The sequence below is a fragment of the Balaenoptera musculus genome, chromosome 1 (assembly GCF_009873245.2).
Source record: "Balaenoptera musculus isolate JJ_BM4_2016_0621 chromosome 1, mBalMus1.pri.v3, whole genome shotgun sequence".
NCBI lineage: Eukaryota > Metazoa > Chordata > Mammalia > Artiodactyla > Balaenopteridae > Balaenoptera > Balaenoptera musculus.
In genome coordinates, this window is record NC_045785.1 from 150575884 (window position 1) to 150603099 (window position 27216).

Below are 27216 nucleotides of genomic sequence, written 5' to 3' on the forward strand. Positions count from 1 at the left end.
CTCAGACAGGGGCAGGAGGGTGGCAGGGGACGGTCCAAGTTTTCGCAGACACCTTGGGTTTCTGGGTCCTGGGTCTAAGTGAGTAAGAGGTTGAGAGGAGCTGCAGGAAGCCAACCGCCTGCAGAAGCTTCCTTTTTTCCCTCCACCCAGCAACAGTTGAATACCGCCACCCACATCCACTCCCGCTCCACCCACACCCTACTTTGCTTTCAACAAGGGAGAGAAAGGGCGGGGAGGAAACTCCACAGGAAAGAGGATTCCTCCCCTTCTTTCCCCATTCCGCCTTAAAACAAACCAGGAAACAGCCGCAGCTCGCAATCGAGCCACCTTAACAGTGGAGTAATGGTCTGGCTTCTCGCCAAGTCCCACCCCCGTTCCGTTTCTCGCTCCGCCCCTTTCTCCTCCCGCTCCGGCCGGGCTGGTGAGCCAGAGTCTGCCGGAGTTGGCTGGAGCTGTTGCCATGACAAGCATTTTCTCAAGAAAGCTCTGCTGTTGAAACCGTCTAAAGCTGGGGGTTGAAAGGGGGCACGAACTTCCTGGGGAGCCATCCCTCCGAGGAGAGTAAGACCAGAGACACCCGCCCAGCTCCCCTGCACCCTTTCCTTCCAGAAACCTGAGAGGTCCTTCCCTTTGGGAGGGCCGGGGGAGGAGACCCAGCCCACTCCCTGGTCGTGGCTGGAAAGGCCGAAGAGACCAGCCAGCACCTCCGGCGTGGTTGCCACATTGGACCGGTGGGTGGTCACCCCCACCCTACCCCTGTGCATGGAAAGCCAGAGGGAGATTCCCGCGTGGAGAAGCCTGGATCTTTGCTAGAAAGAGAGGTAGGCTTGCAGAAAATGAATTGAATCTTGATTTGTAAACTTAGTTTCTTTCTTTCCTCTCAATGGCTCTAAAACTCCCTGAACGGCTTCTAAAACTCCCTGAATTTCCTCTGACTAGCATATTTCTTGCGACTGGGTTTAGGGTGTGTATATGTATGTGTGTGTGTGTGTGTGTGTGTGTGTGTGTGCACAGATTTGTCAAATACTGTATTTCCTTCCTAGATTCAGCTCTTAGAAACCATATAATCAAACAAGTGATTTCTCCTTTTTCCCCCCTGGTTTTTGTCATTCCTGGGCTGTGGGGGTAGGGAAGTGGAGGGACTGTATTCTTCATACCCAAATTGAGCTTTTGGAAAAAGCATTTGTTTTCCCCCATTCGTTCCTGACCTCCCCCTCCCCCCTGGCTTGGGAATGAGACGCAGAATGGAAAACTGTTGCAAAAATATTTTCCGGGTCTGTTCCCTTTCTTGAAAGCACCAAAGATAAACGGAAAAAAAAAATGAGTATGAAATCTTCAACAGGAAGGAGGGACACCAGTGGGGACTGAGAGAGGGGCTCACTGGGGGGATGGCTGGAGGTAGGAGCTAGGAGAAGTTGGGGGTAGGGAAGGGGAATGTACAAATTAAATTTCCTTGGCTTTGTAGAGAAACCTCGCAATTTCTCTCTACCGCTTGCAAAACATCCTCAGACTTTCACGTCTATAATTAGTCGTGGAAAAAGCTGGGAGTTCCCTCGTACCGTTGTTGTTTTGTTGTTGTTTGAGTGTGTGCGGAGAGTCAAGAACCAACTGTATGAGTGTCTCTGAGGGCACCGCCCCATATATAGCTGTTCCCAAAGGGGAGAAGAGGTGAAGTTGGAAAGTTTGCAATTTCAAGGCTGGTGACTGTGGGGCTGGTGAGTGGTTGGGGGTTGGTCACAGGCATCCTTGGGAGGGTCCCTGAGCATCCTGGGCCACTGCGCTGTCTTGCTGAAGAGCTATAAATTAAGGCTGGGATTGTCCCTCCTGCTTTCATCCACAAACATACTCACTGAAACACTTGGCTTGCTCTTGGTGTGGAAGAGGCAGGCTGGCATCCTTTCCAGACGAGTCCAGCCTTGCACATGCTTCCATCTCACTGAAGGATCCACCACTCTTCTCTTGCTGGGTGTGGGGGATGCGAGAGTGGCTAACCACATCCTGGGAGAGAGTGGGCACTCTGCTGGCCAGAGACAGTACCCTCGTGGGCATTCCTGCCGGACTTACAATAACTTGCAGTCGGTGCCAGCCAGCCTGGTAGGGGGGAAGTTCAGCTGAAGAAATAGGCGGGCACTCAACTGGCACCGCTGGGGGAGGGGAAGTAAAATCCCACTCTACCAGGCTACCTCCTCCTCTGGGTGGGGTGTCTGGCAGGCAGTCTCAAGATCCTCTTCTCCCTCCTTGAGCCTCTCCCCAGAGCTGCCCCTTCTGGTCCTTCCTATTTGGAACCCCCCCGCCCCCGCCACTTCTCCCTCAGCTCCAGGCCCTCTTTACGAGGAAGGAAGGGAAGGGAAGAGACCTGGGTCACCCTAGGCTGCGACAGGCCACGGAGAGGGACCTAAGGGGTTAGGAGGAGCTGGGTGGGGGAAGGTTTAAGAGAAGGAGGAGGCCAGGAAGGGTTGTGGAGCTGGGTTCCCTCGCTGGTTGGCTAGGGGTGGTGGCCTGGGAAGCTGACTCTGGGAGCGGGTAAAGGGTGCTCTATGAGGTGGGTCCTGTACCGAAGCTGGGGAGGTGGGGTGTGCGTGGAAAAGAAGCACCTGCCCCCTGCCCCAGCTAGTTTGGCTGGAAGAGTGGTAAAGGCAAGAGGTTAGAAACTGGAAAGAAGGAAGCAAAAGAATTGGAGGATAGCAGAAATGGGGGCCGGGAAGCAACAGGAACCAGTTTTCATCCTGAGGTTTTGGATGACTGGTCTGCCTGCACCCAAGGACAGACAGCTCCTCTCTCCCTAGATTCTGCTGGAGAAAGGAATGAGGCCTTACCCAGTGGGCAGGGGACCCATGGCAGGATCCATGCCTTGGTTCTGTAGAAAGCCAGGGAGGAGAACCCATTTCTTTGCTTCTGCCCGGGAGCCCCATCGTCCCTGCCACCATCTTGCAGAGGTACAACCCCGAAATCACACCGCCCGCCACCCCCCCTGCTTGCGCCCTCCCATTCTGGGGGCCCATAATCCCACCGTTCCTGCAGCCGACCTTCCCGTTTTCAGTGCTCTGACTAGGGGTAGATTCTGGTAGGCTCGGGAGGACTTCTCCTTGAGAAGCAGGGCGCGCACCGAGGCGCCTGTCCCGTGGCCTTGAGTCGTGGGTGGGTGGGGCGGCGGGGGGGAACTCCCCACAGCCCCCTCCCTTCCCGCCGGGGCCGCGGGGCGGGGTCGGTGCTGCCTCACACTCTCGGCCCTCTCCTCTCGGCGGCTCTGCGGCCACGCCCGGTCGCAGCCACTCCTGCAGCGCCGCTCCACCCTCGGGCTCTGCGGGAATCTGAGTACTCCTTGCACCGGGCGCTCGGAGCTGGAGCGGAGGTTTCCTGCCTTTGGGGCCGCGCTGAGCCTGGGTTCCTTCCCCTCCAGTTACCATCTCCGTGTCCCTGGCTAGGTTCAAGGTCAACTCGAAGGAACACAACTCGTTTTTACCTCTGGGATTCCTAGCACCTAGGCGCTTGGTCAATGTTGGAAGAAGGAGGTGGCATTTTGGGGAGTCTGGGAATCAGCAGATCTGAGGATCAACTTCATCCGGGCTGACTCCTAGCTTGCCCTGTCGTCTTCGGTTTACCCCCTGCACGGTGGAAAGCCTGCTCCCGCAGTAATGGTGGGAGGGAGTGCTGAGTCAGATTTGTGGGATTTCTACGGCTTTTTGGTGTCAGAAGAAAGTCAAAATGGGAGGGCGCAGTTAGGGGCAGAACTGGCGCAGTTTGCCTGAGGTGTGAGCGCCAGAAGTCAGGTGGTGTGGGGGAGGGGCAGAGGTCCCTGAGCAAGGGTAAGGGGGAGCCTTACTCTCTCCCACTCTGACTGCAGCCTCTTGAAAAGAAGAGGGATCCTGGGCCACTCAGCCCAGCACTGACCCAGCAATTCAAATATTACACAGGAAACTGCCTCTTATTCAAGAATTTAGCTTCTCTCAGCAAGCCCCGTGGCCCCTTTTCTCTTTTTTTCTATTCTCCTGGCCTTGGACCCAGCACCCAGAGAGAGGGATAAGGCCTGCCCATCTAGGGCATTCCAGATCCACCAAAGCCTTGGAGGGAGGAAAGGAGGTTGTTCATTCTTGGTCCCAGGACCTTAAGAATCATGTTTGGCTTAGGTTGACCCAGGTATTTGGTTTGACTTTGAAGAGGAATGCCCTACCCTAGGCCTCGCTGCCTTCCCGGAGTAATTCTTCCCGCCCTCTGACCTCTTCCCCCCAGCCTACCCTGAGACAGGGCTCTCTTCCCAGCCAGTTCCTTGCTCCTCAGACATGCATGCATTGACTTCTGTCATCTCTGATTGGTATTTGGTGGGTAGAGGTGAGAAGGAGGGAGGGATGAGAAAGGCAAGGTCTCTGGGTCACAAGGAAGGAGAACACCTGGGCAGAGTCAACTGGGATGACATCCTTTCCCCACTCATTTCCCCCTTCTGTAGAATGGGTCAGAGGAATAAAGCTGGCCCCGGGGCTGGAGTCCAAAAGGCTTGTGTGGAATGTTTTGTACTCTGCTTCCTCTCCCAGCATCTCTCTTTGTCTCCTCTTTCCTCTTTCCCTTGTATGAGCCATTCTTGTTCCACTGACTTATTTCCTCTGCACGTGTTAAAACAGAAATGACGGGGACTTCTGCCTCCACCTTAAGCCAGTCCTCTGTGTTCAGCCCACATAAAGGCGGGCTGAGGAGGGAAACCAGGCAGGACCTAGTTAGAACCAGAGGCAAGGACTCCCAGTCAGGGGAGGAGCTTTTGGAGGCAATTTGTGTTGGGAGAGGGGGTAGCAGAGAGGCCAAAGGAGAGAAAAGGGAGGTGAGAACATAGGTGTCAAGGGGCGAGGGTCCCTCCCTCTATTTGGACTCTCCTCACTCTAGTTCTTCTCTGGCTACAGCCTTCAGCCTCATCATTTCTCTCTGCTCTGTTTTCCCAAGTTAAGTAGAGAAATCTTTGGGATAACTTAGGGAGACAGACTGCAATGAAGTCAGTGAGATTCCTTTGCTTTTAGCTTCTTGCCGGATCGCTAGGGCAGAGGGAGCTTGGGGTAGTGTGTTTATTGGTGGGGAGGTTAAGGACTCTCAGGTAAGTTCAGGGTAACTCTCAGCTCAGAACACTTCCTAGCATCTTGCTATGATCTTCCACCTAGGTTGCAAAATCCATGTCAGGAGTACAAATTAGTACGACCCCTATGGAGAGCAAGTTAGCAACATCTAACAAAACAACATATGCATTTACCCAGCAATCCTATTTCTAGAAATTTATCCAGAAAATGCACATTCACAAATACAAAAAGATGTGTGCACATTCTTTAAGACATATTTGTAATAGCCTTACAATATTTTTCTTTAAATACCCTTCTAACAAATTTATTCACTTTTTAACCATTCCTGTGTGGTAAAAGTCACACGTTTTGGTGTCCAGTTCTATGAGTTTGGACAAAAGTGATCATCATATAATCACCACCGCCATGAGATACTGAACCACGGTGTTTGCCTTTCCTGAACGTCCTATCGATGGAATTGCACAGGATGTGGTCTTTTGTGTCTGACTTGCACTCAGCATGACACAGTTCAGATCTTCCTATGTTCTTGTGTGTCTCAGGAGTATGTTCCTTTTTATTACTCAGTAGTGGTCCATTGTTTCAGTTTGTTTATCCATTCACTAGTTGAAGGACATTTGGGTTGTGTCCAGATTTTTGGAGATTGTGAATAAATTCGCTATGAACTTTGGATTCAGGTTTTTGTGGGAACATCATTCACTTCTTTAGGGTTATAATTTATAAGAAACTGCCAAACTTTTCCAAAGTGGCTGTACCATTTTGAACCAACACTGTATGAAAATTCCATTTGCTCTACATCCTTACAAGCACTTAAGGTATGGTCACTTTTTTTTTTTTGGGGGGGGGTAGTGTTTTAGCTAATCTCATAGGTGTTCAGAGGTACAAAATTCGTTGGTAATTAGACTTATTTGATGTCATCAGCCTGAAACGCAATCACCTAGTAAGAAATAAAATAGGCATCTCTGGATGTTATCAAACAAAAAACAAAAAAAAAGCAAAAAAAGCATCTGCTGGGGTAGAATGAGAGCCATCCTACATGACAACTGAGACTTCAAAAAAGTGAATTCGTTAAAAAAAAACATTAAAATTATGTGTTTGGGGAGAAGGGTGGGGAGGCGGAAACCAGTCTAGATTTAAAGAAACTAAAGAGATATTATAGCCAAATGCAATGCAGAAACCTTAATTGGATCTTGGGTCAAAAAAAAAAAGACCATAAAAGACATTCTGGGACAATTGGGGAATTTTTAATATAGATATTAGATGACATGTAATTTTTGTTAATCTTTAAAGGTGTGCTAGTGGTCATGACAATGGTTTTATAGGAGAATATCTTTATGAAAAAGTATTCAAGGGCACAGTGTCTGCAAGTGGTTTTCAAATGGTTCAGCAAAAAATGTATATATATACCTCAAGACAGGGCATACAAGATGCTAACAACTGGTGAATCTAAGTGAAGGGTCTGGAGTTGTTTATTGTACTATTTTTTTCAACGTTTCAAATTTGAAATGTTTCCTAATACCAAGGTATGGAGAGAAGTACATGCTAGGAAGGACTCCCAGATTCCTAGACTGCCCTCAGTCATCGCCCTGACTATGGACCAACGGACCAAACGGGGCATCTTTTCTCAGCTCTCTAGCCCCCACTCGCCACCCTCCCCGGGGAGTCTTTGTTTTCACTCTCACTGCTGTCAACATCAGGCTTTTCTTTCTGGGTGGGAGCAGCTGGGGCACAATGGGCTGGGCAGCTGGGCGGGCCAGGAGCAACGGGTGGAAGCAGGCACTTCCCCACAATGTCATGGGCCAGCTGAGGAAGTCTGCGGACTGAGGGCTTCCAGAATCACCCACCTGCCTTTTGAGGAGAGTCCCCAATTGTAAGAGGAGGAATCCACCAACAGTCCAGAAGTTGTTTCTGACCAACCTTTCACATCCCTTCTGAATTCTATAATGAGGTGCTTCTGAGAGAAGCCAGCTGTGCCTGCCCTGAGCCTTCATGTGTGGACTAAGCAAGGGCTCCTAGATCCTCCCTTGCTGGAGCCTGCATAGCGGCTGCACTGTCACTGACCCAAATTACTGTGCTGTTCACCACTGCCTTTTCAGCCTGGTCCTAGCTCTGGAGAGATATCAGGTTTCCAGGAGGCATATCTCTCACTCCCCCTCTCTTTTCTCCCTGAAAACCCTGGGACTAAGGCCCTGTGTGACTCAGGGTTTTTTTCATGTAAGAGAGGGCTCTTGATCCTTTAGTCAATTCACCTTCTGTCTTGCTTAGGGAGGCTGAAAGAGCAGAAACCAGGAAGTTGAAAGGGGGCAGACAGGGAGGAGTTTGTTCTCATGCGCTGCCAGGCCTGCCAGAAGAACATGGGACTGGGAGTCAGAAAACTGGTGATCGTGGGACTTCCCTGGTGGCGCGGTGGTTAAGAATCCGCCTGCCAATGCAGGGAACACAGGTTCGAGCCCTGGTCCGGGAAGATCCCACATGACACGGAGCAACTAAGCCCGTGCGCCACAACTACTGAGCCTGCACTCTAGAGCCCACAAGCCACAACTACTGAGCCCGCGTGCCACAACTACTGAAGCCCAGACGCCTAGAGTCCATGCTCCACAACAAGAGAAGCCACCGCAATGAGAAGCCCATGCACCGCAACGAAGAGTAGCCCCCGCTACAAGAGAAAGCCCGCACGCAGCAATGAAAACCCAACGCAGCCAATGAATAAATAAAATAAATTTATTTATTTAAAATAAAAAGAAAACTGGTGATCTGGGCTTTTGACTACTGTGTGACCTTGACAGAGGCAGGTGATGTCTCTGGGCCTTCGTCTCCCCCACTATAAATTGAAACCAAGCTTGGACAAACAGGCATTTCATTTTTTTTTTTTTAATTAATTTATTTCTTATTTTTTATGTTTTTGGCTGTGTTAGGTCTTTGTTGCTGCATGCGTGCTTTCTCTCATTGTGGTGAGTGGGGGCTACTCTTCGTTGTGGTGCACGGGCTTCTCATCGCCGTGGCTTCTCTTGTTGTGGAGCACGGGCTCTAGGCACGTGGGCTTCAGTAGTTGTGGCTCGAGGGCTCTAGAGCGCAGGCTCAGTAGTTGTGGCACACAGGCTTAGTTGCTCCGAGGCATGTGGGATCTTCCCGGACCAGGGCTCAAACCCGTGTCTCCTGCATTGGCAGGTGGATTCTTAACCACCGCACCACCAGGGAAGTCCCAAACAGGCATTTCTGATTCAAGATTCTCTTTTTCTACAAAGAGGCAAAACTCTCAACACCCAAACCAAGCTCTTTATCATAGTCTAGCACAATGTAACAGCCTGTAGCTAAGTTCCATCCTTCTTCCCAGGATGACCAGACATAAGGAGACCTAAAAAGATTTGCCTTGTGGACAACCACACCCTCAAGTTTTGGGACTAGAACAGGTTCTTAGAGTCCCCATCTCCACCTGTCTGTAAGTTCAATTGAGTACCTACTCAACACCTTCTAAGGCCACGATTCTGCTACGTCCTAAGCTAGAGAAAGAAAGATTAGCTAGAGATACAGAAATCCAAGCCTTCAGGTAGTTTACTATCTCCTAAGGAACATGATCCCCCCAAAGAGTTATTAGGTCCAACCATATGAAATTGCCAGTTTGCAACCGCTTTTAACCTATAAAAGGCAATTTAATGTGATTCAACATAATATTAATATTATTAGATATTGGAAATCAGGAACTACAGTCAGTGCCGTGGGATGGAGAGATGAGATTTTCATCTGAACAATGGATCGGGTTTGGAGAAATTTGGGTAAAGCCACCAGTTGCTAGGCCGGCCTATCCTACCTCTCAATCCAGACTTTCGGCCCTGGAGGTAGACACATTGGCCGAGCCCTTGTCCAGACTCTGGTTGAGATTTCAGCATTAGCATTTCTGGTAACTGGCCAGGGCAGCTGCCCATGGGTAGAGAGGAGAGTGCTGTCCATCTATAGTCCACTATTCCTGTGCCCTGAATGCCCTGCTTCATATCTTGGGGATTGAGAATGGAGGAAACTAAGAAAGGAAGAAATAGGAAATATCCATCTAATATTTCCCCCCTCTAGTGGCAGACAACAGCGGGGACACACACTTGAAGCCTCATCTGGCACAGTGATATAGGAGCTGAAGGGGTTATTAGTGGGAATGTGGGGACCAGAATTTGGCAGGGCTCACCTGAAAATTATTCTTGGGGGAGGTGATTGCCAAACAGGATTTGAATGAGGAGAGAAAATAGCTTTAATGAAGGAGACGATGGGGGTGGGGGTAGATTGGGAGGAAGGGTGGTGCTGCTGCATCTGGCTGAGGACACTCAGCATCGTGGAGAGTCAGATGCTCTGGCAGGTGAGGGAGGCTGTCTGCTCCCTCCTGCTGAAATGCCTCCAGCCCTCTGTCTGAGCCCGCACCTGGGTCTCAAGCAGGGTGGCATCTGGCCTCAGCAGTAGCCTGCTGCCTGCCTGCTCTCCTGGTGCTCATGGACCATTAGGATGATTTTTTGATGTTTTCTCCCCACTGTCTGTACTACAACCTTCTTTGTGGGGAGCACTCATAGGACATCTATTAGGATGCTAGGATAGGCAGAGCTGGCATCCAAACTTCCAGGGACTTTCTGACCTTGGTACAGGGGAGGTCAGTCACCAGGCTTTGGGTGGGGGGGTAGCTCATTTTATTGAGCCAGGCATTTGAGATGGATAGAGTTGGAGAGATGGTCCAATTTCCCTTTATCCCAAGTGAGAAAACTGAAAACTAGAGACTTGCCCAAGGACACCAGACTAGTTGGAGGCCAAGCCCAGTTCTCCCCACTCCAAGTCTGTGACTGGGCCCCTGAGCCCCTCAGTGCATCACTGCGTGAGCCAGATCAATACCAAACCGAGTTGGTACCCAATTTCTCTACCCGTGTAACTGGGAGAATTATTCCAGCCCCTCTTAGGATGACGTGTGACACAATGAAGTCATGTGCTAGAAGCTTTTTGGAAGAAAGATGCTAGAAACCATAAAAGTGCTGTGCTGTGATTGCTATTGTTGCTGCTATTATTAACAATTAAGGTCATTAGGACTAGAGAGTATGCAAAGGAGAAGCACTTTTGGCACCACCCTTATCACTGTGTAGCTCCTGATGGACCTGGTTTTCTTCCACAGCCCCTCCCAGGCAGCTGGGCCTTGAGCTGAGAGAGGCAGGATAATGAAGAGGGGAAGCACAAGTCCTGGAAAAGGACCTCCTTCTGCCTGGGTGTCCCCAGCCCAGCCCTTTTCTCAGGATGTGGCCTCTCGGAAGGAGTGTGGAGGGGAAGCGCTCTGACCTTCACTTCTTCCTTGGGAGCTGACTAACCCAGGTTGGCTGGGAGCTCTGATTTTGGGGCTAAGAATCAGCAGGATTGAGCCACTGTAATGGGACAGCACAGATCGATTTTATTGCCAGAGCCAATCTGTCATTCATTTGCTTGTTTATTTATTTATTTGTTCATTCAACAAACTGTGTGCCAGGTGCTATGTTAGTATTTGGAGAGAAGTGGCGTCCAGAAGTCAGGGAAGGACTAAAAATCACCTACTTTCAGCTCAAGGGCAAGTATCCTGAGCCTGGGCGCCCACAGCAAGCTCTGATTGTAGCAGTGTTCCAGAGAACTTGCATTTGTGTTCTTGGAGAATACCTTTAACCCCCGAACTCAGGAAGATAAGGCCTAGATTCCATGAAGGATTGAGCTGGGAGAGGCACCCCTGTGTTACCAATGAGACTGTGGCCTGATGATGAAGGACTTGCCCTTGTCCTTTGCCTTCTGGGCCAGGGCCTGGTGCTGGAGCTGGGTGTTGGTCCAGCCTCGTATACCCAGTCCTTGGGCTGGCATCCCAGTGTCATCTGACTTTGTAATCCCCTGCTTATGTTCTCAGAATCTGATGGGGCAGAGACATTCTGTTGCAGGGATATGCAGAGTTCCATCTGAATGGAACCTCGGAATGAAAAAATAAGCTTCAAGAGAAACCCTCCAGTTTCTCCTCCAATCCTTACTTCTCATTTCAGCCCTTCCACCCTACTTGGCAGTGTGATATTGAAGGATAAAAGAGTGGATTTAGATTCAGTTGATACATGTTATACACATCTTTATTGAACCTCAGTTTTCCCATCTATAACGTGTATATAATATCACCTTTCCTTATCTACCCTGTAGAGTGTTGTGATGGACAAATGAGATACGGTAGATGACAGCATTGGGTAAACGCTGAAGTGCTGGATGTATGTAAGGCTTATTATTCCAGTGCCCCCCGTCTCATTTTCCAGTTCGCATTTCGGTCGCCTCTACTGCCCAGTCGTTTGACGCCACTTGCCAGCACATCCTTCTCTGATCTCTCACTGTCCACTCCAGATTCTGCTCTTACCGTGTCTTCTCTCCTTGCCTAGATCAAGATCTAAAACAACACTTGTTGCATCTTAAATAATAACAACAGTAGAAGTAATAGTCTGAGCTAACATCCATTAATTATGTGCTAGGTATTAAATTTGGATTACCTCATTTAACATTCTTTTTTTAAATTAATTAATTAATTTATTTATTTTGGCTGCATTGGGTCTTCGTTGCTGTGCACGGGCTTTCTTTAGTTGCGGCACGCGGGCTTCTCATTGTGGTGGCTACTCTTTGTTGTGGAGCATGGGCTCTAAGCACGTGGGCTTCAGTAGTTGTGGCACGTGGGCTCAGTAGTGTGGCTCATGGGCTCTAGAGTGCAGGCTCTGTAGTTGTGGCTCAGGCGCTTAGTTGCTCCACAGCATGTGGGAGCTTCCTGGACCAGGGCTCGAACCCGTGCCCCCTGCATTGGCAGGTGGATTCTTAACCACTGTGCCACCAGGGAAGTCCCATCACTTAATATTCTTAGCAGACAGTAAAGTAATACTAGTATTATCTTCATTTTACAGATTAGTAAAGATGTTCATAAAACACAGGCTGAGGTGCAACCCAAGTGTAGCCCATTTCTGAATTTCCTCTTTCCATTGCTGAGTGACTGAGTGGTTGACAAGAATAGGGAGAGATTCGACAGCATTTATTGAATGTCGGCTAAATACGCTGATTTCAAATTATGTCACAATAACCACCGTCTGAGACAGATACTGGATGTGTCTTAGACATCATCTGGTTGCAGAACAGAACCAACCCAAAGAAGCACAAGTAAAAGGGGGCTTTAGGAGGTTACAGAGAAATATCACAGGATTAGCATCAGGCAGTGCAGCGCCCGGTGGACCGCGTCTTTTCTCTGGAAGTGCTAGCACTCTCTTCTCTGCCTCCTGGTCCACATGCGCAGCACCCATTGTGGTTCACCAAGCAACAGGTTCAATCTCCAAATTGATATGACCTTCCTGCTTAGCTCTCCAAAGTAAATTAACTCAGTTTCTCCAATATGACCTTCCTGCCTAACTCTCCAAAGTAAATTAACTCAGTTTCTCCATCCAAATGTCAAGAGATGCTGATTTCCAGCTCAGGTCCAATGTCCACCCCTGCTAATTATCCGTGGCCTGCTTGAGGAGAGTGTGGACTAATCAAATCATGACCACCCAGGCCTATCCCTTCAACAGGGGCTATGGGTGGGAGCAGATGTTTCTAGAGGGGAAATCCTTGACCTTAGGTAGATGCAAACCCAAGTATGCTCTTTACCACACCGGACTGTCACTAAGGACATCATGGAGATGATGCCCTGCATGCAGCCCCTAAAGAGGAGAGCATGTGAGTTGTCCCAGAATCTGCATGTTCAGGTGGGCCTGGAAAAATAAGAATACCATTTTTGAACTCTGCTATATGCCAGGCATTTTATGTACGTTATCTTTTATCCTTACAACATCCCTACAATGTGTCATTGTTTCATTTTATAGATAAGAAAGCTAACACTCAGCAAGCTAAGTTAGGGCTAGGCTGATATTTGACCCAGGCCTGTCTGACACTAAGACCCTTTCTATTAACCAAGACTCACCAAAAAAAGATATTTTATGTTGATCCTGCTGTAATGTATGTTCCATGAGGGCAAAGATCTTATTCTTTTTGTTCACTTATGTATCCCACCTAAAATAGTATGTGGCATATAGTAAGTGCTCAATTAAAAAAATTGTTGAGTGGATTTTGTTTTAGTATCTTCTGTACTCCTGGGCTTCCCGTGGTCAGAGGGAAAAGGGTAATATTCTAACTGTTGGAGGATGGGCCACTGAAATAACTGGGGTAACCCTCTGGGTGTGCCTCTGATCCCTGCTCAACTCTACTTTGATGGGAGACATTAGGAACAGTCCCTCAACATGGAGGAGTCTAAAGGAAAGTATGGCCCTATATCCATCTGTGTCTCCTGTCCTGTACATCTGACCTAAGACACTTAGCCCTGTGAAGGGAGCAGGTGAAAGGAGATTTCCCAAACACTGGAAAATTCACTTACTGGAACAGGATTTCCAAAACACTGGAAAATTCACAACCTGGAACAGGTTGCCAAGCTCCTCTATCCCTAGAGAAAATAATGCTAATTTCCATTGGGTTTTCAGCCCCAGGGTCCAGTGTTTACTAAATCCTGAATCTCTTCCCATGCCCTTCTCTATAGCAATGCTCTCTGTCTTCAATCACCCAGACAACCTTCCCAATCCCAGATTTGGGAGAGTCAAACGGAACTGGGTTCAAGTCTGCCTTGCCATCCTTGTGACCACGGACAAATTTTTCCATGTGACTGGACTCAACTTTCTCTGAAAAAAGCGGATAACATATTAATAAATAGTGCTACATGTTCTGAGGTCTTGGCCCATAGTAGGTCCTTGTTGAATTTCAGTTTTTCCTCTTCCATCCCTCCAGTTCTCCCTTCCTTCTCCATGGATCCCACAAGCCTGCCCACCTGCTCCCTGCTAACTTTTGGGCTGACTACCTTTATAAAAGGGTCATAGCCCATTGTCTCCAGGTAACTGAAAGGCCCAGAAGGCCCCAGCTTCCTGCAACTCTCCACCAAAGGACTTTAGGGGCTGACTGGGGACTCCCATCATTTCCACATGGCAGGTTACCCTCTCAGTGCCAGTTCCAAGATTGTGCTTGATCCTTGCACAGCAAGAGTTCTGGCAAAATAAGGCAGAGTGGCAGGTGGAGAGCTACAGTCACCTCACCTTGTTTGCTCCTGCCTTGCATTCCTCCCCCGGGAGGTAGATACTGTAAAAGCCATGCCGGGAAATCTCTTGTTGATGCAGGGAGCCAGACTGGGTGACAGTGCTCTACTTGGTTGTAGAAGCTGTGGCCCAAGGATGCCATTGCTATCATGCAGATCATCTGCCAGCTGCCAAGCAGGCTACTTAATAAACAGGCCAGGAGACTTCCCTGGTGGCGCAGTGGTTAAGAATCCACCGGCCAAGGCAGGGGACACGGGTTCGAGCCCTGGTCCGGGAAGATCCCACATGCCACAGAGCAACTAAGCCCGTGTGCCACAGCTACTGACCCTGTGCTTTAAAGCCCGTGAGCCACAACTACTGAAGCCCGTGAGCCTACATCCCGTGCTCCACAACAAGAGAAGCCACCGCCATGAGAAGCCCACGCACCGCAACAAAGAGTAGCCCCCGCTCACTGCAACTAGAGAAAGCCCGCGCACAGCAACAAAGACCCAGTGCAGCAAAAAATAAATGAATAAATAAATAAATTTTAAAAATTAAACAGGCCGGAGAGTCCCAGTCTGGGATCTCCTCCTCTCTGCCCACTACGCACCCACACAAACTTTAGCTGGTATGAAGTGGCAGCTTGGCCAAGGTAATGCATGAACCAGAACTTGCCCTCCCTGAGCTGGAAGGGGCTTGGCAGTGAGAGGCTGGGTTCTTGCTCCTGCTTCCTATGGATTACTTAAGTGCTCCAGGCTCTCTTGGAGTGGAGGAGATTCTCTAGCCCCCTCCCAGTCTCTCAGGGATGGCATCCAGTGACAGGAGATGCTTTCAGAAGAAGTGAGCATGTGAGTATTAACCAAGTTCGTGTGAGCAGGCTTATGGCAGTGTGGTTGCCGGGACGTGTCAACTTTTTCGGCTCTGGCTACAGCATCAGCCTAGCCCACGCACAGCCTGTGAGCTGCTTGAAGGGGGGAGCGGTGCCTTCGTTAGCTCTGTTTAGCCAGTGTTTAGCACAGTTCTTGGTTCAAGGAATGATCATCAGTAAACGCTGGATGGATGAATGACTGAATAAACAAATAGAAATTTTTCTGTAAACTAGAGTTAAGATCACAGCAGAGTTTACCTTTTTTCTTCCCAGGGTCACCATCCCTGTTCAACACTTCATCATCTCATGCTGAATAATTGCGAAGGACCCCTAATGACGAGCAGGGTGGTCTAGAGGAACGAGTTCTAGATTAGAAGTTGCGAGACGTGGAATTTGAACCCTTTAAGTTGCTCTGTCACTTTGGGGATAGATCGGGGCTGCTGTTTGTTCAGGTGCAAAATGAATAGTCTGGCCTAAGTATACTGCAGGGATGTTTTAACTCCCAATTCTCCTCATACCCAAACAACCCTGCAGATTACTTAGAGCTGGTTAGCAAATTTTAAAGATAAGATTTCCCATAGAAATCCAAATTTCTTGCCTCTTCTCCAAAAGTGGAAGTCTGACAAAAATCCTACCTTTTTTCCATGGCAACAGTTAGCAGGAACCGAGTACCTGCCGCCCCATTCAGACACGCGTATGCTTTCTAGTTTGCCACGGACTCCTCCTCTCCCTGCTGCCTACTGCCTAACGCTCAGCCTGCTTCACTCATTTCTGTGCCTGCCTGGTCTGTGTAGGCATTTGAATTTGCAAACCTAGAATGGGGAAAGCAAAACTTCTAAGGGTGGAGGCAAGGGCACCTAGGAGGGGGTAACAGCTCAGCTGGGCTTGGTGGCAGAGACTGGGGGATCTTCCTGGGAGGTTGGTGACTGGGTTGTGAAAAGAAACAGTAGCCAGTGCCCCAGGAGACTTTGCTTAGGGAGTTGGCCTCCAAGAATTGTTAAGCCTGTCTGAGGAAGCTGTCCCCACTTCACCTGTTTCCTTTTCCTCGGACCCCTGCTGAGAGATTGTGAGGCTCCCTGGGGCTGCTGCCTCTGTATAACTTTACATGGCCACTACAAGGTGGGGAGGAGGGCTGGGGCTCCATCTTAGAACCGTGGCAATGGTGGTAATTCCCTTTTCACTTCTTTCTGTTGTCCAACCTCCACTAGTGTTTTGGGCACAAACAGATCAGACCATTGGAATAAATACAACATGAGGCAACCCAGGATTCCAGCTGTATTCAGATTGGTGAAGTGCACGTTCTCCTGTTAACTTACTCAGCTTATCTCATGCACCTGTTGCTGTAAACAGCTGCACTTCAGAGCTCCCCAGGGCTGGCCAATCCCGAAGTCCCTTGTCTAACTGGAAGCTAACTTGTGCCCCAGTGTAAGTCAGGGCTGTTTCTCACTCAGTTCCTTAGTTATCCTGTCTAAGCCCTAGGCAACTCTGCCTCTCTCTTACCCTAAGCAGGCAGAACATCCCCTGCATACCCACTCACAGAATCTGTTTTTCGTACTTTCTGGTTTGCATGCTTTTCTTAAGGGATAAGTAAGACTTCCATAAGTCCAGAGATAATTGTTAACATTTTGGTGTATTCTCTTTTATTCTTTTATATATGTAGGTGACTCTAAACATTTTTAAAACAAAATTGGGACTACATTGAATATCAAGTTTCTGATTCAAATTTTTTCTTACCCAATACTAAGTCATGAGCATTTTCCTACATCCTAAGAAACTGGCCACAAGTCAGTTAAAAATATGGTCCATGGAATCAAATAATAGCAGGCAACCTGAGGCAAAAGGTTGATGTGATTTGGGAAGGGAAATAAAGATACTGTTGCCTGCACCCTTTGCCTTGAAAGTTGACAGTCTGGAGCCAACCTGGGTGGGGCACAGGGGTCTGAACCTGGGATGAAGAGATCAGAGAGGGGAGAAAGCTTGGAATTCTTGAATTGCCTTTGAAAATTCTTTCCCTTTGTGTGTCTGGATCCCACATGAGGGTCCAGGCCAACTTGTGTTTGAAGTGAGAGTTAAAAATGTAAAGTGCCTTTTACGCAGGCTCCGTTAAGGGCCGGGCTCTCTGGAAGAAGATGTGGAACACCCTAAATCAAGCCCCGTATAAACCTGTGAGTGGAATTACTCATTAACGGCAGAGAGGCTGGCTCCTCCTGCTCTCACACTAGCCCCTGGTTGGAAAGAACCACATGGCTTTCCTGCTTTCTTTCTCTTAAATGGGTATGTGTGAAAGAGGCTGAGTATACTTTATATTGGGCTGTATATATTTTTTATTATTTTTTCAATTATTTAAAAAATTTTTATTTATTTTTGGCTGTGTTGGGTCTTCATTGCTGTGCACGGGCTTTCTCTAGTTGCGGTGCGCGGGCTTCTCATTGTGGTGGCTTCTCTTGTTGCGGAGCATGGGCTCTAGGCACGCGGGCTCAGTAGTTGCAGCACGTGGGCTCTAGGGTGTGCAGGCTTCAGTAGTTGTGGCACGAGGGCTCAGTAGTTGTGGCTCACGGGCTCTAGAGCACAGACTCAGTAGTTGTGGCGCAAGGGCTTAGTTGCTCCATGGCATGTGGGAGCTTCCTGGACCAGGGATCCAACCTGTGTCCCCTGAATTGGCAGGCAGATTATTAACCACTGTGCCACCAGGGAAGTCCCATCTTGGGCTGTATTTTTAAAGAAAAGAAATGGTTTTTTTTGTTTTTGTCTTTTAAATAATCATCGAGGACTAGATCAGGGAGGGGCAGAGAGAAAGGAGTTAGGAAGAGCAAGAGGCTGTCACCACCACCAAAATTAGCAAACGTAGGGCTGGGGACAAAGACAAGGTCGAGTGCATATGATGGAGACAGAAAGTCCCTGTGCTTTTGGTAGGCAGCTCAACACCCCTCAACAGTTAGGATGCTTTGGAATGAAAGCCTACGATGTCAGCCTCTTAGAGGTTGCACAAACCAGCAATTATACATTTGAGAGTGACAAAGAGTCTTGGTGACCACCATGATGGATATAGGCTTATCCGAAGAATGTTGGCACTTGTTCAGTGCAGGCTCAAGGGCTGGGACACGAAGTCTTGGGTTCATCCACGAGCTGGTGCCACCTCCCTACGTGACTCTGGGGAAGCCTTCCACCATTTTGTCCCCTGGCCCACAGGGAGGTTTCACCTTTGCACTTTCCTCCTTCCTAGGGAGGTTTCATCCCTGTACCTTCCTCCTTCCTAGGCCATCTTAGGGAGATAGATGAGGAAGATGGAGGGAGATGCTTTGGTTTCCATTATGAAATAGAGGAATCTTTGTTATTATACTAGTTACTCCAGAACCTCCTGCCATAACACAGGAAGATAACAGACTGGGTGTTATCATTGCAGGTGTCACCCAACTGCTAAACTTCAGCCTTTTCATTCTCCTTAAAGTGTCAGATAATATAATTCTGAATACCTTACAGGATCATTACAAGAATCATATGAGACAATGGATGTAAAAGTACTTTGTACAACGAAGATTCTTGAGTGGGGAAGCCCCTCCTCACTCATGTGACTCCTCTGAGGTTTGGAAGGCCTTTTCTCCAGCTCATCTAAAATTTGGGCCCTCTTTCTTAGGTAGGGTGGGTTCTCTCCATGCTGTAGATGGAGGGTGAGACCCAGCAAGTATGAATGGTTTGCTCAAAGTAGGTAAAAAAGCTGGAACTCTAGAGGCACTAAAAAGGGCCCCTTAATGGAGTTCCACTCGACCATGCCACTAGCTAACAGCGTGACCTTGAGCAAACCCCTTAACCTCTGAACCTCTGTTTCTTCATTTGTCATTTGTTTCTAACCATGAGAATCGTTAATAGATAATCTAGGGGGAGAGTGTAGAATCTAAATAGAAGTGTTCTGAGAAGTTAAAAGCACTATACATGTGTGAAAGTACACTGTTAGAGCTCAGAGGTGTTCCTGAGGATGTCAAGATGAACCAGTGTTTAAGACTACAAATCCTAGAATCCTATTATATCAGAACTGGAAGGGGCTATCACTCAACTCCCTCAATTTTACAGACGAGAAAAATTGAGTGCAGGGAATCCACACAGTCCCCACTTGTACCCTGACCAGGTCACACCCTACTCTAGGGCCCAGGTTCCCCACATGAGTGCGGTGCCCTCCAGTTTGACCTCTCCCTCATCCCAGCGTGGAGGAGTGAGCACTGGAGATCACGCACTCTGCATACGCACCATAGTGTCCTGTGTCACAGGCTCTCAGATTTAACACAGCCTTCCCTTCCACTGGGATGCTAACATCTAGAATCACCCCAGTATTTGTCCCTGCCCTCTGACATCATGCAGCCGCTGAAAATCAACATTCGTGAAGCGCGCGTGCTGGGCAGAGTGGGGAGCTCGGCCCTGCGCCCAGCGGTCACAGCAGCGCCGGGACAGGGCTCTCTGGAGGAAACTGTGCTGAGCAGCCGGCTGAGCCATTGAAACCGCAGGGTTGAGCTCTCGAGTGTTTAGGGAGGCTAGGTGAAGGGCGGGGTGAGACCTGGAAGGGTTCCCGAGGCTGAAGGGTGGCGATTCCTCCCCGGGGTGTGGCACGGGGAGGACAAGAGTCCTGGGGGAGGACCGGGGGCTGCCCGGCCTGACGGCGCGATGAGTCACTGCCTCCTCTGAGCAATCCCGGGCGGAGGGGTGGAGGCGCCCGCCTTCTCCCGGGCTTTGGTGCAGAGCCAGACTTGGAAAGGGCCGAGGCATTTGCTGCCCCAGCTGCTGCCGGGGCCGGGCCCGGGCGCGTTGGGAGCCGAGCTGCGACACGTCGGAACCCGGCCGCCCCGGGCCAGGGCGAGGGCGAGGGCGAGGGCTAGACCGGCCCAGCGAGCGGAAGGGGAGGCCCGGGCAGCTGCGGCGGCCCAGCTGCTACCCTGGGGCTCCGCCCGCCTACCGTACAGAGGCCGGCGCGGCAGCGTGTGGAGGCTGGGCCGGGGATTTCGTGCTGGCGGAGGCTCGGGAGCTCATCGCTGGCCTCCCGCGCCCAGAGCGTGCATAGAGCTCCCTGTCTGGGTGGGGTTGGTGGCAGCAAGAGGACCCAGTCAGTCTCGGCGGGAAGGGGTGGGGGTTCTCCCCGAGCTATTTTACTTTGGATCCAAGAGGAGACTGGCGCTTAGGCCTCTGCCCCCAGTTGCTGTCTCCCTCCATTGTGAAATGAAATGCCTCTCTTCCACCTCTCCCCACCCAAAGCGGGGGACCAGGTCACTGCCGACCTTTCCCTCCCACCTTCCTTCTGTGCCCCTCCCGCCTTCTGGCTCTCTGGTCTCTAGAGGAATAATGCAAATCAGCCCTCTGCCCTGCTTCCCTTTACTCCCACCTCTACCCGACACCGCGCCCGCGCCCCCCCACCCTCCACCCCCACGCCCAAAATCAGAATTTCTAAATTGGTTGATATGTTACTAGCTAACATGGTCAAATGCAGTATATTGACTGTGTTGTTAAATGGCAACTTTAGACCGTGAAATCGACAACAGAAAATCTTATCTAAAAGAGTCTTGCTAACTTAACTTTTGGTAGATCCATGACTTTGATCACGCAGATTAAAAAATGTTGCTGGCGGAAATACTGGAAACATTTTTCTTTCTTCTCTCTCTGATCTCTAGCTCTTTTTCTTCCTTTTATTTCTCTGGTGCACAAAAATGGATGGTTCATGATACATTTTCTTCACTGGTTTATGCATGTCTCTCTTTTGCTACTTATTTATATAGGTTATTAATGTATTTTAATAACCTGTTAAAGACGCCTGAACTCACCACCCAATCCAAAAATGAGATCACTCCCATATTTTGCATCCACCTGTAAGCCCTTTCTATGCTATCCCCCTACCTCATCACCCATCCCAACCACTATCCAGAATTTTGTGTTTACCATTCTTTGGATAAACATACGTATGCCTAAACAAATATATTATTTAATCTTCATATTCTTTATTAAAAATATATACTGTGTACAGTCTTCTGGGGCTTGCTTATTTTCATTCAATATTATAATACTAAGATTCATCCCTGTTGAGTGTAGCTGCAGTTCATTCGTTTTCACTGTTATGTAATATTCCATTAGCGAAGCTATCACGCTTTTTCACCATAATGAAAAGTGCTACCACAAACTTTCCTGTTCATGTTTTTCTCTGCAAGTCACTCCTAGGTATCAGTCTCAGAAGGGAACTGCTAGGTCTTAGTATGTGAATATTCAGCTTTATAAGATAATGACAGATTGTTCCCAATATGTTTGTAGTGGTTCTGCCTCTACCAGTAAAGTGTAAGAGATGCTGTTGGTCCATGTCCTCTCAAGTGCCTGGTATCATCAGACTTTCAAATTTTTGCCAACTGAATGGTGTAAATAGTGTCTCTTAGTGGTCTTGATTGGCATTGCTCTGATTACCAATGAAGTTGGACAGCAGAAATAACACTTCACAGATCAGACCCACAAAAATTGCAGACATTGGAGTTATTGGATATAGAAAATTTTAAAATATATTTAATATGTTAAAAGAAATAGGAGGGTATTGAAAGAATGATGCAGGGACAGGAAACTCAATTGACCAGGCAGATATCCAGAGAGAACTTCTAAAAATGAAAAAAATACAACAAAAGAAATTAAAATTTCAATGAATAGCTTAAAGTAGTATTTCGCAGCTAAAGATAAAATTAACGAGTTATAAGATATTTCTGAGTAACTATAGACAATGGAAGATGGAAGAGATGAAGATGGAAAATGTGGAAGAGGTATAGAGGCATAGAAAATAGATCAGAGATTGGCCACATAGTAAATATTTTAGGCTTTGTGGCCCATATGGTCTCTGTCATAACTACTCAACTCTGCTGTTGTAACATGAAATCAGTCACAGACAATATATAAATGAATGGATGTGGCTGTGTGCCAATGAAGCTTTATTTACAAAAACAGGCAACAAGCCAGATTTGGCCCAGGTTGTATAGTTTCCCCACCCCAGGAATAGAGTAAAAAAGATCCCAATATACACTTAATTAATGCTCCATAATGAGATAATAGAGAAAATAAGAGTATGACAATGTTTAAAGCAGCAGTGGTCAAGAATTGATGAAGTATGATCATTATATTTGTGAGGCCTAATGAATCCCAAGAGGGATAAATAAAATTCACCATTAGACACACAATAATGAAACTACAAAACACCAGAGATAATTTTAAAGTAACCCAAAAGATAAATTATCTTCAAGGGAATGACAATTAGACTGACAACAGATTTTTCAACCTCAACAGTAAAAGCGAGAAGATAGTGGAATAATATCTTCAAAGTTCTGAAGCAAAAAACTGCTAACACAATATTCTGTCATCAGTGAAAATCTTCCAAGAATGAGGGCAAAATAAGGCCCTTTGTAGACAAACAAAACCAGGTTTCTACCAATAGGCCTTCCACAAAAGCAACTTCTAAGGGAAATAGTTCAAGAAGAAGAAAAATTACCCACAAGGAAGGTACAAGGAAGAATGATAAGCAAAGAAAATTGTAAACATGGTGCTAAATCTAAATATTACTCACAAAGAAAATAAAGATAACAGTGTCTAATTTATAGCAATAAAGTGAAGCTGTAATTAAAATTGCCAGTAACAATAGCATATAAATTGGAAGATAAGTAGAGTTTAAGTGTTCTAAGGTCCGAGTATTGTTTGGGAAGAGGTTAAAGATATTGATTATCAGAAGTTTTTAAGTTAAATATACATTCTAGGATTTTAAGATTTCTAGGCTAACACTAAAAAACTAGGAATAATATAACTTCCAAACTAGTGGAGGGGAAGAAAATGGAAAGAAAGAAAAGAATGAAGACAATAGGAAATGTTACAGTTTAAAAAGGTTAAGGCTATGCTATGGAAGAAAATAATAACTGTTACCATTTATTGAGTAGATGTCATGTTAGTCATTGTGAATCATTAATCTTCATAATTTCAGGTAATATACAAAAGAGTACCAGGCACAAAGTAGGCATTAAAATGTCAGTTTCTATTATTACTATATGTCTGTGCTTAAAACAAGATCTGGAACTTAGTAAGCACTCATTTATTGAAAAATGAATTAAATGGGAGTGAATATTGATCCCTATCTAAAGATGAACAAACTGAGTCTCTGAGAAACACGATAAAAAGAAAAGCATCAGGCAGCATGAGAATGAAACTCGGCGGCTCTTCTACTTAGGAGCTTTGTGGTTTTCAGCATAAATGCCCCTCAATTTTCTTATCTGTGAAAATAAGTCAAACAGTGATTGACACATGACAATGCTCATTAAATGCTTAGTGCTCACTAAATGATAGATGCTATTGGTAGGGAACTTGTGCAAAGTCACAGAGCTTGGATTCCAATCCAGGTATTTGGAATTCAACCACACCTGCTTTCCCCTCTTCCATGTAGTAGACTTTCCCTCTCTTCTCTGATGCAGAAGTATCCATATAATAGCTGAGAGCAGGAGCTTTGGATTCAGGCAGACCTGGGTTCATGGCCGGGCTTGACCACTATAGGACTTTAGTTAACTATAGGACTTTGGGCCTCAACTTCTGCAACTGTTGAAAGGGGATAAAAAAAAAAAAGCTATTAAAAAAGGTGGTTGTAAGATTGTGAGACTGCATGCCAATCACTTTGATGGTGGAGATCACAAATTAGATCCCAGTTTAATATAAGAGAGAGTAAGAGCTTTAGGGAGCAGTAAGAAGAGAATGGTTTCTAACACTGGAAAAGAGATTAGTCTGGATGACCTTAAGGTGTTCATTTCTTCCTTAAGCAGAAGCAAGGGAAATACTGCAGTGCTTCTCCACTCACCTTCTGAAGGTGAGCAGGTCTCTAGTGACTCCAGACCCAACAGTTGAAATGGGCTGATTGATAGTGTTAAATAATAACCACAATAATTATATTTGAGTGCTTACTGTGTGGCAGCACTGTGTGCCTTTACATGGATTATTCAGTTATCTCAAAATCTTTTGAAATATTTTAAGTGGGGTTACTATTATCATCCCCATTTTATCAGTGCCAAAATGGAAAAACAGAGACATTAACTAACTTTCCCAAGGTCAAACAGGTAGTGATGGTGATCTGGGGTTTGGGCCCACCTGCCCACAGAGCCTGTGCTCTTGATCACTGCACTATACCTTAAAAGGTGACTGGTCCCTGAGAAAAAGAACCCTCATGTCTGGAAAGCACCTTCAAGGCAATAATGTGGGAAAAGTACGGCCTTTGCCAAACTCGGGTTTGGATTCTGGCTCTGCTTTACTGTGTGGCCCTAGACAAGGTATTTAACCAGTTTTCTTCTCTGTAAAATAAGGGTGGTAGTATCCACTTAGTTTGTTGGATCAAATGAGATCGTATATGAGGTCCTTAGAAAGACTGGATACCCTGTATTTCCGTCATGGGTCAGGAAGGCCTTAGCTGTACCTGTTCTAAGCAGATGCCTATGCCTATATTTATTTTTGGCTGCGTTGGGTCTTCGTTGCTGCACGCGGGCTTTCTCTAGTTGCGGTGAGCAGGGGCTACTCTTCGTTTCAGTGCGCGGGCTTCTCATTGTGGTGGCTTCTCTTGTTGCGGAGCACTGGCTCTAAGTATGCGGGCTTCAGTAGTTGTGGCACGCGGGCTTAGTTGCTCCACGCCATGTGGGATCTTCCCGGAGCAGGGCTCGAACCCGTGTCCCCTGCATTGGCAGGCGGATTCTTAACCACTACGCCACCAGGGAAGTCCCTGCTCTCTTTTCTTTAATCGAATTTCTTTGGGCATATCATAATTTGCAATAATACGGAGAGAACAGCCTCTTGCAGCAGAACACGGAGGGGTGTCACTGTCCCAGATGGTGGGAGAGGGTGCAGCCAAGTGTGCTGTTTGTAAACTCTGCTCTGAAGCCTCTTCTGGGGTTTCACCTTTCCAGAGGTCTCTTCCCAACAGGTACATAATGTGCTGACGTCACCTGAACCCAGAAGTGCTAGTGGCAAAGGAGAGAAGGGATTATCTGGGGCTACAAGCTTGCCTTTGCCTGCATTCTTGGGTCCAGAGCCTACTGCTGCCCCAGGGATGCTCTGTTTTCAGTGCTGTAGGCAAAGGGTCTAGAGACTCTAGAGCAACTTTGGTTTTCCTGTTTATATTTTTAAGTTTTTGTTCGTATGTTTTTGTTTTTTATATTTCTTCTCATCAATCTCTGTCATTTCTGGTCTCCTGCTTGGCACGTCAGTATTTCTGTGTGTACTATACTATAATCGTAGGGTTTATTAATAGAGACGTATCCTGTCTTCTTTATTTAGACTTCTGTATCTGGGAGTTCCCTTAAGGGAAGGGCTCTCTTCCTTTCTCTGAATCTTCCTCCACCCTTTTTTGTTCTCCCTTCTCTGCTTCTCTCCCTTTCACACCCCCTCAATGCACCAGAGCTGCATAGCCTTTATGTGGACCAAAATCTGTACCCTCAAGGTGTCCGTGGCTAAGATGATGACACACACCGTCATCACACATACCCTCAGCATGTCTCACAGTTACTTCTCAGGGGAAGTGGGAGAACCTATACTAATCCTCTGAGCTCATCAGGACAGGAATCTCCCAACATCCTGGGTTGGGCCTAAAATCATCTGACTGTTTTATATAGGCTGCTCTCTTATCTCTTATTCCTGTTTCTCTCCACTTTCTTTATAGGAACTTGTAGCATGTAGTATGTCTTAGCTTCTAGGCTCTTCCTGTGGTTGCGTGGCCTTAACTGAGTCATGTCACCTTTAAGACCATGTGTTATAAAGTCTGTAGAAGGAATAATATCATCAGTCCTGTTTATCTTAAAAGACTGCTTTCAGATCACACATCAAAGTGCTTTGAAACTACGAGGCAGTACCCGGATGTGAGTTCTTACCACAATCTTCTTTGACTCTCATGAACTTTTCTGCCTTTCTCCTCAGTTTTCCTGACACCACTTAACAGAAAACCTCAGGCAGACAGATTCCCAAGATAAAGCTGCAAAAGTTGGAGATTATGGAGAGGTCCATGAATGGAGAGTATCAATGTCTTCCTGGCACACAGAGCCAGGATCCAGACCCAGTACTGGGAGGTATAGGAACAAGGTGGCCAGAGGCACTGTGAGCCTCTGACAAAGGGGCAGCCTTGGTTGCCTCCATTCTGCAAAACCTTCTTAATGCAACTGATCTTCATCCAAAGGCAATGGGCCTTTGGATACAAAAGAAGTAATAACCCTCTCAACTTCATATGAGGCCAGCTACTCTCATCATCTCCTTTTTTCAGATGAGGAAATTAAGGCCTAGGCAGAATGGGTTTGGAGGAGAGTGTGCTGAGGGGAAGGCAAGCCTAGTGCTACTTGGGAAGAACTGTTAAGGGAAAGCCTGTGGGCTGTGAGGGGCAGGAGCCTGGCCAACAGTGGGCAGATCTGGCCCCCAGGCAGAGCTCCATCAGGGCCTGGGCCCACGGGACTGGCTGCTTCTGGTGTATCCTCTGGTCACACTGGATTCACTTCTGATTTTCTTCTTTAGATATTTCTTAGGGTCTACTGACCCAAGGCAATGTGCCAGGTTGACGGTTAAGCGCAACTGGCAGCCCGTAAGACACCTTTATAAAGATGTTAGCAAGATGCTCCCTTCAGATGAACGCAGCACATGGGTGCATAGCCTACCTGGCAAAACTTAGCATGTCTCATCTCCCAACCCCCTCCTTACCATGGCTCATCATATTCAGGGCACACTCTGCACACCTGTATGTAGCAGCTCTGGAAAGCTGTAAGAAACCTCTGCTTTGCTCAGGATGTGGGCTGAGCCCAGAGCTGGGGGGTGGGGGTGCTGTGAGTGAGCGCTCCCTGGCAGTCACGTGATGGCTGCAAGCTGGCCTGCAGAGCAGACCCTGGAGGTGTTGGATACACACAGGTGAATGGGTAAGTGAGGTATTTCCGCCCTTCATTTGACACCTAAGACAGATTTCTTTGCATCATCTGCCCCCCGCTTTCCCATCTAGATTTTTTTAAGTTAATTAATTAATTATTTTAAAAATTTATTTTATTTTTGGCTGCGTTGGGTCTTTGTTGCTGCGCGCGGGCTTTCTCTAGTTGCAGCGAGCGGGGGCTACTCTTCGTTGCAGTGCGCGGGCTTCTCATTGCGGTGGCTTCTCTTGTTGCGGAGCACGGGCTCTAGGTGCGTGGGCTCAGTAGTTGTGGCTCGCGGGCTCTAGAGC

General features: G+C 47.6%; 1 protein-coding gene across 6 annotated transcripts in view; it reads left to right on the forward strand.

The window, feature by feature from the left end:
- The first annotated feature begins 406 nt into the window (after positions 1 to 406).
- The window catches only part of ATP2B4 (ATPase plasma membrane Ca2+ transporting 4), a 90984-nt gene continuing 64174 nt past the window's right edge, over positions 407 to 27216 (forward strand). For 2 of the 6 annotated variants that reach the window (XM_036847312.1, XM_036847300.1), the window contains exon 1: positions 410 to 821. The gene's annotated coding sequence lies outside the window, so the exon portion shown is untranslated. Of the gene's footprint in view, positions 822 to 26900; positions 26921 to 27216 lie in introns of those variants that run through there. The other 4 variants (XM_036847294.1, XM_036847307.1, XM_036847284.1 and 1 more) reach the window with 3 other exon arrangements.